General features: G+C 48.2%; 2 non-coding genes across 2 annotated transcripts; both read left to right on the top strand.

Moving 5' to 3' along the window:
* The first annotated feature begins 262 nt into the window (after window positions 1–262).
* Window positions 263–334, top strand: TRNAP-CGG (transfer RNA proline (anticodon CGG)). Its single transcript has one exon. It is a non-coding gene; the product is annotated as a tRNA-Pro (tRNA).
* Window positions 335–7,419: 7,085 nt separating this feature from the next.
* On the top strand, window positions 7,420–7,491 carry TRNAP-CGG (transfer RNA proline (anticodon CGG)). The gene has a single exon. It is a non-coding gene; the product is annotated as a tRNA-Pro (tRNA).
* Window positions 7,492–9,548: the final 2,057 nt, after the last annotated feature.

Raw genomic sequence — 9,548 nt, 5'->3', positions numbered from 1 at the left:
CTTCCCTGCATTTTGAAAATGACGGAGCGTGGGGCTTGCAAATTTGGCACAGCATCGCGCTCAGTCATTTTCTTGTAAATCTGGGACAAAATGTCTAAAGGATAGAGGCTTTTTATGTCATGTTCGATGACGACCATGCAAATGACTCTAGTCATACTGCAGAAGAGAGCACCATGTGGCGTTTCTTGCTTTGGGATGTAGTCTCCCACTCTCTGCCACCAACCCTCGGGGCAGGGTGGGAGCCGTAGCGTTTCTGTGCCCAGGCTCGTTGGTCTAGGGGTATGATTCTCGCTTCGGGTGCGAGAGGTCCTGGGTTCAAATCCCAGACGAGCCAATTTTAGCAGAAAACAATCAAATCCTGCTCAAAATACACAACCCCTCAACATTTCTCATTCCACTCGAAGCATTGTTGCGCAAAACATATTTTTTGCCTCAGGCGAAAAATGGATTACAATGCCTTGGCTTCCTTCCTGCCTGCTCTCAGTGCGCCCTGTGTGATGATTTCACAGGCTTGCGTTCCTGGCATTTAGGCATCAGATATTTGTCTGTCTCTGCCCGCAGCTGTGACTTTTCAGGATGTCTGAGTGTATGCATGCTGGCTGACACCGCGGCAATTTTCACACTTACCCCTCGCATTCTAAGCAACTGCTGATCAAGAATAGAGGAAATCGGGCAAACATATGAGGGGAACTGTGCTCCTTCAGTCAAGCCAGCAAGCTTGTTTCTGTAGTGTAGTGGTTATCACATTTGCCTCACACGCAAAAGGTCCCCGGTTCGGCACTGGGCAGCAGTAGCTTTTGTGTTTGCTCACTAAAACCTCAGTCTCTCTCAATGCACACTTAGACAGAAATGACCTTTAAAAACTTGTGACCTGTGTAAAATGTGCTTTACTATTGCAGGACGATAAAAAGTTATCTGCATCCCTCGGTGGTCGTGCATGTGCCTTGTTTCTTGTTCTGTTTTTTTTTTTTTTCTTGGCCATGTTATATTGTGGGGCCTTTAAAGCTGTGACTTTGATAGGAACATTGCAAGCGGCAGCATCAACAAGTGCAGACTGAAGAGTCAGACCTGCACAATGTTTTGGCTGTCAGGATGGCCGAGTGGTCTAAGGTGCCAGACTCAAGAGAGCTTGATCTTCAGTGAAGCTGAGCCTTCTGGTCTCTTCATGGAGGCGTGGGCTCAAATCCCACTCCTAACAGGTGTGTTTTCTTCCCTTAAATCTTGCTCTGCTTGCACAGCCAGCTCCTCACACCACTTTCTTTGGAAGCTGCTGTGGCATGTGAGGAGAAATCCACCAACCCATCGGCTGGGCCCTCAATCAAAATTCTGTGTATTACTGGAAGGGGCATCTCAGGCACACCTTCTGTTAGAGCTGCACTTTATGACAGTAACTACCGTGCTGGTTTCTACTTAAGCAGTTGATTCTATCGTTTGAAGTGAGTCTCTCCTGCCACCTTTTGGGCAAAGAAGACACTGCCCCTGCAACAACACAGGCAGACAAGCTCAAACTGGGTTTCTTGGTTAGGTGGGCGGAGCATATTGGCAATGGTGCCTCCTCGTGACTTGCAATTTACATGAAGAAGACAGAGAGGCAGCTGGGAGTAGGCAGTACCCATGAACCCCTGAACACTGTCTTGCGACTTGCACACAATTCTGAAATGAGGCGGGGGAAAGGAGGTGATTTCCCCATCAAGGGCCATTCCGGGAAATCAGCCACCCCACGTCTCCCAGGTGAGTGTTTCAGGCCTATGAGCCACTACTATAAATCGAGCCTGATCGAACCTCATTGAGCGCTGAGTGAGCAAGTGTGCTTGAATCCAAGAGGCATGCTTCTCTGGCTCAAGAGCTAGCAGGCCTTTCAGTGCTTCTGGTCTGGAAGTCTAAGGTGCAAGGGTCCAGGACTTGCAGAGGGTTACAACTACCAGAAAGGGTCTGCTTTTCACATCAGTGCCCTAGTTCAGCTCACTGGCACAGGGCATCTTGACTACCTCTTTCCTTGCTAGAGACAAACAAAAAATCCTTGACAGAAAACATCAATTGCTATGGCACGCTTAGAGAGAGAGCCTCCGAATGGCCCTGCTTTTCTGAAAGACGCTTCAGAAGATGTTTCAAATGCCTCTGCAGCAGCAGTCTAGTTGGTATAGGGGTATGATTCTCGCTTCGGGTGTGAGAGGACCTTGGTTCAAATCCCAGACAAACCCTTACCTTTATAGGTTCAGTCTGTGTTTTAAACAGGAGTATTTCTGCTTTTCACTCTTGTAAGTTGTCATGTTGCAATGCAATACATGCTTTATACCTGCGTTGAGATGGTTCAGCATCATGAAGGTATGCGAGATTTCTTTGCAACTGCTTTTCTGTGCTGGAGCAGCAGTGCTCATAGGAACATTAAATGCACAGTGCTTCTCCATGGTAATTTCGGGTCCAGTTCTGAAATCACCTCTTGGAATGAAAGTGATGCCAGTTCCTTTCTTCCAAGGCAAGAGATCGTGTTCCGGAAGGCTCAGCTTTGAGCGTCATGAACATTGGCCCTCAGTCCTTGCATCCCAGTCCAATGCAGAGCCACATAAAGCAAGCAGGTGTGTCTGTTTCCATAGTGTGGTGGTTCCAGTACAATGCATAGCCACATGAAGCAAGCCGGCAAGTGTGTCTGTTTGTGTAGTGTAGTGGTTATCATGCGCACCTCACATGCGAAAGGTCCCTGGTTTGAAGCCGAGCAAAAACAGCAAGTCGCTGGGCTTTTTCCCAGTATTTGCATTTCCTGACTCAGCTGACAGGCAAGCTGAGATAAAAGAGACTGTGTCTATCCCTCACCATTGTGAGGTACTACGCTCCTGGGGCATCTGTCACAGCTCACCAAGAGGAGTTGCGCCAGCTTACGTCAGTCAGTTGCTCACTGTTTGACCTTTGCATTGAAGCCTGAGCCTACCGCATTCAAGCCAGCCAAGGAAGGAAGGTATGAGAGCGAAAAAAGCTTTCCTGCCCTCACCAAGAACACACACCTTGAGCAAATAAGGTGCCAGACTTACAAGGCCCAATCGCCAACGGAGCATCACTTTTAGTGACGCCCCGGTGGCACTATGCACTGCGCGGTATTTACAAGATGGCGTTCAGCCACTTTTTGTGGCTTAACACCGCCTTGTAAATACGGCACCTTAGCACGCAGCGCTTTCCCTGGAAGGGGCGAGCAATGGGTGTTGCTGTGAGTGTGCCACAGCAACACCATAGCATTTTGATGCTGCTTCAGATTTAGGAGTTGTCGTAAATCTGCGTCAGCGCCAAAATCCAACGCCATCCCAGGGGTATCGTTAGAGTGGCGCACTGAGGAGAAATGTTTTCATTTCTCCTCGTTTTTTCTCTTTCTATGTGTGCTGCATTCTGCAGCACACATTGAGGTAAGAGCAAATCACCATTGAAGATTTTTCTTTTGGCCAGGAAGGTGTCCCTTCCTGCACAAAAACAATTTCCCCCTCAACGCATCATCCTTGTACCATGGTGCAAGAACGGCTGCGTTGGCGCTCAGCAGTTAATTTAGAGCTGGCGCAGGGGGAAGCACAGGGGTGCGCTGTATTCTACTAAATATAGCGCTTCCCTGCATTTTGAAAATGACGGAGCGTGGGGCTTGCAAATTTGGCACAGCATCGCGCTCAGTCATTTTCTTGTAAATCTGGGACAAAATGTCTAAAGGATAGAGGCTTTTTATGTCATGTTCGATGACGACCATGAAAATGACTCTAGCCATACTGCAGAAGAGAGCACCATGTGGCGTTTCTTGCTTTGGGATGTAGTCTCCCACTCTCTGCCACCAACCCTCGGGGCAGGGTGGGAGCCGTAGCGTTTATGTGCCCAGGCTTGTTGGTTTAGGGGTATGATTCTCACTTCGGGTGCAAGAGGTCCCGGGTTCAAATCCCAGACGAGCCCGTTTTAGCGGAAAACAATCAAATCCTGCTCAAAATACACAACCCCTCAGCATTTCTCATTCCACTCGAAGCATTGTTGCGCAAAACATATTTTTTGCCTCAGGCGAAAAATGGATTACAATGCCTTGGCTTCCTTCCTGCTTGCTCTCAGTGCGCCCTGTGTGATGATTTCACAGGGTTGCGTTCCTGGCATTTAGGCATCAGATATTTGTCTGTCTCTGCCCGCAGCTGTGACTTTTCAGGATGTCTGAGTGTATGCATGCTGGCTGACACCGCTGCAATTTTCACACTTACCCCTCGCATTCTGAGCAACTGCTGATCAAGTATAGAGGAAATCTGGCAAACATATGAGGGGAACTGTGCTCCTTCAGTCAAGCCAGCAAGCTTGTTTCTGTAGTGTAGTGGTTATCACATTTGCCTCACACGCAAAAGGTCCCCGGTTCGACACTGGGCAGCAGTAGCTTTTGTGTTTGTTCACTAAAACCTCAGTCTCTCTCAATGCACACTTAGACAGAAATGACCTTTAAAAACTTGTGTCCTGTGTAAAATGTGCTTTACTATTGCAGGACGATAAAAAGTTATCTACATCCCTCGGTGGTCGTGCATGTGCCTTGTTTCTTGTTCTTTTTTTTTTTTTTCTTGGCCATGTTATATTGTGGGGCCTTTAAAGCTGTGACTTTGATAGGAACATTGCAAGCGGCAGCATCAACAAGTGCAGACTGAAGAGTCAGACCTGCACAATGTTTTGGCTGTCAGGATGGCCGAGTGATCTAAGGTGCCAGACTCAAGAGAGCTTGATCTTCAGTGAAGCTGAGCCTTCTGGTCTCTTCATGGAGGCGTGGTTTCAAATCCCACTCCTAACAGGTGTGTTTTCTTCCCTTAAATCTTGCTCTGCTTGCACAGCCAGCTCCTCACACCACTATCTTTGGAAGCTGCTGTGGCATGTGAGGAGAAATCCACCAACCCATCGGCTGGGCCCTCAATCAAAATTCTGTGTATTACTGGAAGGGGCATCTCAGGCACACCTTCTGTTAGAGCTGCACTTTATGACAGTAACTACCATGCTGGTTTCTACTTAAGCAGTTGATTCTATCGTTTGAAGTGAGTCTCTCCTGCCACCTTTTGGGCAAAGAAGACACTGCCCCTGCAACAAGACAGGCAGACAAGCTCAAACTGGGTTTCTTGGTTAGGTGGGCGGAGCATATTGGCAATGGTGCCTCCTCGTGACTTGCAATTTACATGAAGAAGACAGAGAGGCAGCTGGGAGTAGGCAGTACCCATGAACCCCTGAACACTGTCTTGCGACTTGCACACAATTCTGAAATGAGGCGGGGGAAAGGAGGTAATTTCCCCATCAAGGGCCATTCCGGGAAATCAGCCACGCCGCGTCTCCCAGGTGAGTGTTTCAGGCCTATGAGCCACTACTATAAATCTCGCCTGATCGAGCGCTGAGCGAGTAAGTGTGCTTGAATCCAAGAGGCATGCTTCTCTGGCTCAAGAGCTAGCAGGCCCTTCAGTGCTTCTGGTCTGGAAGTCTAAGGTGCAAGGGTCCAGGACTTGCAGAGGGTTACAACTACCAGAAAGGGTCTGCTTTTCATATCAGTGCCCTAGTTCAGCTCACTGGCACAGGGCATCTTAACTACCCCTTTCCTTGCTAGAGACAAACAAAAAATCCTTGATAGAAAACATCAATTGCTATGGCACGCTTAGAGAGAGAGCCTCCGAATGGCCCTGCTTTTCTGAAAGACGCTTCAGAAGATGTTTCAAATGCCTCTGCAGCAGCAGTCTAGTTGGTATAGGGGTATGATTCTCGCTTCGGGTGTGAGAGGACCTTGGTTCAAATACCAGACAAACCCTTACCTTTATAGGTTCAGTCTGTGTTTTAAACAGGAGAATTTCTGCTTTTCACTCTTGTAAGTTGTCATGTTGCAATGCAATACATGCTTTATACCTGCGTTGAGACGGTTCAGCATCATGAAGGTATGCGAGATTTCTTTGCAACTGCTTTTCTGTGCTGGAGCAGCAGTGCTCATAGGAACATTAAATGCACAGTGCTTCTCCATGGTAATTTCGGGTCCAGTTCTGAAATCACCTCTTGGAATGAAAGTGATGCCAGTTCCTTTCTTCCAAGGCAAGAGATCGTGTTCCGGAAGGCTCAGCTTTGAGCGTCATGAACATTGGCCCTCAGTCCTTGCATCCCAGTCCAATGCAGAGCCACATAAAGCAAACATGTGTTTCTGTTTCCATAGTGTGGTGGTTCCAGTACAATGCATAGCCACATGAAGCAAGCCGGCAAGTGTGTCTGTTTGTGTAGTGTAGTGGTTATCATGCGCACCTCAAATGCGAAAGGTCCCTGGTTCGAAGCCAAGCAAAAACAGCAAGTCGCTGGGCTTTTTCCTAGTATTTGCATTTCCTGACTCAGCTGACAGGCAAGCTGAGATAAAAGAGACTGTGTCTATCCCTCACCATCGTGAGGTACTACGCTCCTGGGGCATCTGTCACAGCTCACCAAGAGGAGTTGCGCCAGCTTACGTCAGTCAGTTGCTCACTGTTTGACCTTTGCATTGAAGCCTGAGCCTACCGCATTCAAGCCAGCCAAGAAAGGAAGGTAGGAGAGCGAAAAAAGCTTTCCTGCCCTCACCAAGAACACACACCTTGAGCAAATAAGGTGCCAGACTTACAAGGCCCAATCGCCAACGGAGCATCACTTTTAGTGACGCCCCGGTGGCACTATGCACTGCGCGGTATTTACAAGATGGCGTTCAGCCACTTTTTGTGGCTTAACACCTCCTTGTAAATACGGCACCTTAGCACGCAGCGCTTTCCCTGGAAGGGGCGAGCAATGGGTGTTGCTGTGAGTGTGCCACAGCAAAACCATAGCATTTTGATGCTGCTCCAGATTTAGGAGTTGTCGTAAATCTGCGTCAGCGCCAAAATCCAACGCCATCCCAGGGGTATCGTTAGAGTGGCGCACTGAGGAGAAATGTTTTCATTTATCCTCGTTTTTTCTCTTTCTATGTGTGCTGCATTCTGCAGCACACATAGAGGTAAGAGCAAATCACCATTGAAGATTTTTCTTTTGGCCAGGAAGGTGTCCCTTCCTGCACAAAAACAATTTCACCCTCAACGCAGTCATCCTTGTACCATGGTGCAAGAACGGCTGCGTTGGCGCTCAGCAGCTAATTTAGAGCTGGCGCAGGGGGAAGCACAGTGGTGCGCTGTATTCTACTAAATACGGCGCTTCCCTGCATTTTGAAAATGACGGAGCGTGGGGCTTGCAAATTTGGCACAGCATTGCGCTCAGTCATTTTCTTGTAAATCTGGGACAAAGTGTCTAAAGGATAGAGGCTTTTTATGTCATGTTCGATGACGACCATGCAAATGACTCTAGTCATACTGCAGAAGAGAGCACCATGTGGCGTTTCTTGCTTTGGGATGTAGTCTGCCACTCTCTGCCACCAACCCTCGGGGCAGGGTGGGAGCCGTAGCGTTTCTGTGCCCAGGCTCGTTGGTCTAGGGGTATGATTCTCGCTTCGGGTGTGAGAGGTCCCGGGTTCAAATCCCAGACGAGCCCATTTTAGCGGAAAACAATCAAATCCTGCTCAAAATACACAACCCCTCAACATTTCTCATTCCACTCGAAGCATTGTTGCGCAAAACATATTTTTTGCCTCAGGCGAAAAATGGATTACAATGCCTTGGCTTCCTTCCTGCTTGCTCTCAGTGCGCCCTGTGTGAAGATTTCACAGGCTTGCGTTCCTGGCATTTAGGCATCAGATATTTGTCTGTCTCTGCCCGCAGCTGTGACTTTTCAGGACGTCTGAGTGTATGCATGCTGGCTGACACCGCTGCAATTTTCACACTTACCCCTCGCATTCTGAGCAACTGCTGATCAAGTATAGAGGAAATCGGGCAAACATATGAGGGGAACTGTGCTCCTTCAGTCAAGCCAGCAAGCTTGTTTCTGTAGTGTAGTGGTTATCACATTTGCCTCACACACAAAAGGTCCCCGGTTCGACACTGGGCAGCAGTAGCTTTTGTGTTTGCTCACTAAAACCTCAGTCTCTCTCAATGCACACTTAGACAGAAATGACCTTTAAAAACTTGTGACCTGTGTAAAGTGTGCTTTACTATTGCAGGACGATAAAAAGTTATCTGCATCCCTCGGTGGTCGTGCATGTGCCTTGTTTCTTGTTCTGTTTTTTTTTTTTTTCTTGGCCATGTTATAATGTGGGGCCTTTAAAGCTGTGACTTTGATAGGAACATTGCAAGCGGCAGCATCAACAAGTGCAGACTGAAGAGTCAGACCTGCACAATGTTTTGGCTGTCAGGATGGCCGAGTGGTCTAAGGTGCCAGACTCAAGAGAGCTTGATCTTCAGTGAAGCTGAGCCTTCTGGTCTCTTCATGGAGGCGTTGGTTCAAATCCCACTCCTAACAGGTGTGTTTTCTTCCCTTAAATCTTGCTCTGCTTGCACAGCCAGCTCCTCACACCACTATCTTTGGAAGCTGCTGTGGCATGTGAGGAGAAATCCACCAACCCATCGGCTGGGCCCTCAATCAAAATTCTGTGTATTACTGGAAGGGGCATCTCAGGCACACCTTCTGTTAGAGCTGCACTTTATGACAGTAACTACCATGCTGGTTTCTACTTAAGCAGTTGATTCTATCATTTGAAGTGAGTCTCTCCTGCCACCTTTTGGGCAAAGAAGACACTGACCCTGCAACAACACAGGCAGACAAGCTCAAACTGGGTTTCTTGGTTAGGTGGGCGGAGCATATTGGCAATGGTGCCTCCTCGTGACTTGCAATTTACATGAAGAAGACAGAGAGGCAGCTGGGAGTAGGCAGTACCCATGAACCCCTGAACACTGTCTTGCGACTTGCACACAATTCTGAAATGAGGCGGGGGAAAGGAGGTGATTTCCCCATCAAGGGCCATTCCGGGAAATCAGCCACCCCGCGTCTCCCAGGTGAGTGTTTCAGGCCTATGAGCCACTACTATAAATCGAGCCTGATCGAGCGCTGAGCGAGTAAGTGTGCTTGAATCCAAGAGGCATGCTTCTCTGGCTCAAGAGCTAGCAGGCCCTTCAGTGCTTCTGGTCTGGAAGTCTAAGGTGCAAGGGTCCAGGACTTGCAGAGGGTTACAACTACCAGAAAGGGTCTGCTTTTCACATCAGTGTCGTAGTTCAGCTCACTGGCACAGGGCATCTTGACTACCCCTTTCCTTGCTAGAGACAACCAAAAAATCCTTGACAGAAAACATCAATTGCTATGGCACGCTTAGAGAGAGAGCCTCCGAATGGCCCTGCTTTTCTGAAAGACGCTTCAGAAGATGTTTCAAATGCCTCTGCAGCAGCAGTCTAGTTGGTATAGGGGTATGATTCTCGCTTCGGGTGTGAGAGGACCTTGGTTCAAATCCCAGACAAACCCTTACCTTTATAGGTTCAGTCTGTGTTTTAAACAGGAGTATTTCTGCTTTTCACTCTTGTAAGTTGTCATGTTGCAATGCAATACATGCTTTATACCTGCGTTGAGACGGTTCAGCATCATGAAGGTATGCAAGATTTCTTTGCAACTGCTTTTCTGTGCTGGAGCAGCAGTGCTCATAGGAACATTAAATGCACAGTGCT

The sequence above is a fragment of the Pleurodeles waltl genome, unplaced genomic scaffold (assembly GCF_031143425.1).
Source record: "Pleurodeles waltl isolate 20211129_DDA unplaced genomic scaffold, aPleWal1.hap1.20221129 scaffold_72, whole genome shotgun sequence".
Taxonomy (NCBI): domain Eukaryota; kingdom Metazoa; phylum Chordata; class Amphibia; order Caudata; family Salamandridae; genus Pleurodeles; species Pleurodeles waltl.
Note: the sequence above shows the minus strand (reverse complement) of the source record. Positions and strands in the feature narration are given on the sequence as shown.